The sequence below is a fragment of the Nuphar pumila genome, chromosome 15 (genome assembly GCF_984573655.1).
Source record: "Nuphar pumila chromosome 15, dmNupPumi1.hap1.1, whole genome shotgun sequence".
NCBI lineage: Eukaryota > Viridiplantae > Streptophyta > Magnoliopsida > Nymphaeales > Nymphaeaceae > Nuphar > Nuphar pumila.
In genome coordinates, this window is record NC_143263.1 from 24,028,386 (window position 1) to 24,032,492 (window position 4,107).

Consider the following 4,107-nt stretch of genomic DNA (forward strand, 5'->3'; position numbering starts at 1 on the left):
TTTTCTTTCTGTAAAAATGTTGGTTTATGCATTTTTTTTCCTTCATTCTCACATTGGGGCAACTTGGGTGGGCGTGGTCTAAACCCACATGGTTCAAACGCACCCCATGCGTTGACTTAGGGCATGTTCATGCTGCAGCCACCGCCCGTAACCAGTCGTCTACAACATGACAGTCGTGCCTTGCGGTCTCTCTCATTTCACTGTTGGAGACTCATTTTGTTTTTGGGTGTCTTCCAACCTTATTCTTTGGTTGTCAATAGCTCAGGGTTTTGCCCTGTTATGGCAGCAAACCCGAGGTTGTCCAACTCAGTTTCAAGGAGGCAAGGAAGTCGTGGGCTGGACATATCCGGCAACAAATGCCCCTCTTCGGGGTTGGCTTTGGTCGGATTGTTGCTGGCGTGAACCAGTCTGAGCTGAGCCATCCCGATTGTAGGGTGTGCTCATGTGAGTGTCAGGTCTGGACCGTGCCCGGTCCAGTGCAATCACGTGTTGAGCGTTCAATCTGGGCATGTTTCGGGTGCCCAATTTCACCTTTTGCCCCGCAGCCAACAAACCACCTGCGATGTAGTGTGTCCGGGTGCTTTACTGCAACAATCGCTGCAAGTGGGTCGGGTTCTGTCTAGCATGAACCCACCTGCTATCGAGTTTTCCACAGTAGGCCATCACCAAATGAGACGAGTTTGAGCCTTGTTTGTCAGCTGGGCCTAAACCATTTCAATTTGGACTTGGTTGTGTGTGTGTGCAGCGGTTTGGACTAGGTCTGGTCCCACCTGGACCAGACCCGATTCCTCAGGCGCACCTAAACTAGGTGATGTTTTTTCCAGCAATCGTTCACCCCGGACAGGTTGCATGCATTGCGACAGTGCTACATCGTTCCTACCCTGCTTCCCCTTATGTTTTGTTGCAGCTAGCACATTTACTAGCCTATTATTCTAAGCGGCCTGCAACAGGCTCGTTCCCAGTCCCTTGCCGATATCGTTGAACGCTTTTGGATGGCCGCACGTCCCTACTGCCTCCAAGTTGTGGCAGGCACGGATTTACAGCCACATGGGCTGTGAAACACGTGCCACATTGACTATTTCTTTGTTGTAGTTTGTCCCTCTTTGTGTTGGGTATTTGGTTCACTTCGTTGTCGTTCTTGTTCACAATTGTGAGCTTTTTTGTGGCAACATTCTCCTGCGAGATTTTTTGCAATGTGGTGCCCCTCTTATGGTTTGGATGTGTTATAATGAATGGGGGCACATCGATGCCAATGCCTGAGCTTTACTCTAAGGATAGCCACATTGACGAGATTGCACTTTAAAAATAGTCATCGCCGCATGTTGAGTGAATCGCCATGTATCACGTGCACTTTTTGCATATCGTGACACATATACGAACTATTTATGACAAACATGTATAGAACCGCTCATGACTTGCTTAATGATGTGGCGAGTTTTAAAACCTTTGAAATATTGTTGCATGATCAAAAATCTATAGAGCAAATTGTTGTAAAATGTAGCGTGCCAATATATTTCTGCAATGTATTATTATTGCACATCATGACACATGCATGGGAATCTTTCATTAAATTGCGTATGAATAATGGCGCGATGCGTTGCGATTATGTGAATCGCCTTTGCGGTTCATGGCACCTAATGTGATGTGGCACGAGAAATGTAAATGCTTATATTGTTATACCATGTGAAAAAGTGTATTTGCTTACGTATCATTAGTTGTTGACCAGTGACACTTTGCACATGACATGTTAGCCTTGGCCTCCTAACCCAAGTGACAAGAGACACACTGTAAATCTATCGCTCCCATAATGAATATAACAATATCACTATTGGCTATACCATCCACCCCTTACAAGGTAAATATAGTTTTGAATGGGCCTGAATGATTCTTTTATAGGATTTAACATTTTCTGAGCTTTATATCTGTAGGCAAAACCAGAGCTCAATAGCCCAAATACCCGTTTAGGGTAAACACTAAGGTCATATGTACTAAGCCCATTCAGTGTTACTCTGTAAAAACAAGCACTCGCTTGTAAAGGCGAAACTATATAAGTTTGTGTGTAGACATGACTCATGAAGCGAATGAGTGCTCTATTTGCACTTTTTTTGGTTTAGAAAACTCATACAACAAAATTTTGCAAGAAATATCATGCTACACAACAATTTCTCTATTCAACGACATTTGAAAATAGTTTGAACCTTAGCCATAATATTTTATAAAAAAATTGGACATTTTAGTTCAAAATCCACATGGTTCGACTAACCCTTAATCTTATCATTTTAACAGGCATTTATTTATTCATGCAGATACTAAAATTTATGAAAATGGGCATGAATAAAATTTTAACCAATCATGCATGCATTATAAACTTGTCAAATATAAAAATTATGTCTTTGATAGAAAAAACTTAAAGACCACTGCGTTCTTGGATTTATTATGGTAAAAAAATTATTATATTATATTATATATTTTTACTAAATTTTAAGCAGTACCTGCCCTATAAAAACTAAAGAAAATCCTTTTTAAGAACCTCAAAAAAATCTAGAAGCTATTTAAAATGATCTTAATAATTTTTATAAATTTTTTTGCAGAGTTTCCTCTATAATAACTCTAATATTCAAAAAAAGGTTTTGAACTTGAATTTGAGTTATAAAAATTTCAACATGACTTTGCGTTATAAAAATTTGAATCAAGGTTTTAAAAAAAAATTAATTCAAATATCTAAAAAGGATTTTGAAATTTTTTAACAGAATTCTCTTTATAGAAATTTGAATTTTCTGTAATATTTATAAAAATTTTGAAATAATTCCTGCTAAAATAATTCAAAACTTTTGAAATGTATAAAATTTTTGCCAGAACCCTGGTTATAATAATTCAAAAGTTCAAAAATATTTATAATTTTTTTGCTAGAATTATTGCTATAATAGTTATATTTCTAAAAAAATTTATTTTTTTTTGCAAGAACTACTTCTATAGTAGTTTTGAATGCTTAAAACGTTTATAAAATTTTTAACAAAACCTTCCCTGTGTAGAGGTGAGTTGGATTAAATTCAAACTAAATTGCCTCAATTTAAATCCAAAAAAAAATCCTAAGGGTTTAGGGAAGGAATATGAGGTCCTATGAGCACATGCTAGGGTCTAGATGAAGAATACGAGTACTAACCTTATTCATAAAAATTTGAGCAACACTTTCGTAGTAGAATTTTTGAATTTATATTGAATTGAGCAGAACTTTCGCTATCTGGACTCAAGAGACCGATTTTGACCCATCAATACTCCTTCAAAGAAACGAAGGTTGCACTTGGATAGAGGGAAAAGGCTTGGAAGGGTTTGTCAGACGAAACCAGGATTTTAACAGAGGTTTGGGTTGAAAATTCTAAAGAGAAGGGCTAGGGTTAAAGAGAGAAAGATATGATTTAGGAGAGAGAAAACTAGAAAGAGAAAATGGGAGAGAAAATTATTGTAAAGAGAGAATGGAGGGTGGAGCTATTTATAGGCCCATGAGGAGGTGCCACCCCCCCCGTGGGGCTCACACCCCTTCTAAGTGTCAACATTTTGAGAGGGGAGGGGTGACTCACCCTCTCCCTTGTCATGTGTTAGCAGTAGAGAGAGGGAGAGAGAGTGTCACCCTTTCTCTAATATGGAGATACCTAGAGAACATGGTTTTTAAGTACATGGTTTTATGAAAACCATGGGCTATCTATTAAAATATATTAAAATAATAATAAAATATAAAATTATATTTTAATATCTAAATTTTATAGCTAAATTGCCCTTATTCAGATCTCATGTAACCAAAATGCCACTTGAGTATAGAAAATTATCATTTTACTCTTCAGTGGTTTAGAAATTTACCTAAACTTGCAACTAGGGTGGCAAATTATTGTTTTACCCTTGATAATTTTATTAATTTCCTAAAAATGCCTCTGACATGAAAAATACCTTTTCACTCATGTATAGTTGGAGAATTTACCTGAATATGTCACTAGAGTGGTAAATTATCATTTTGCCCTTGACAATTTAATTATTTATGAGTATGTCCCTAAATTATGGATTTTGAGATCTTTCTGCTTGAATAATATCCAAATCAAATTATCATTGAAAATT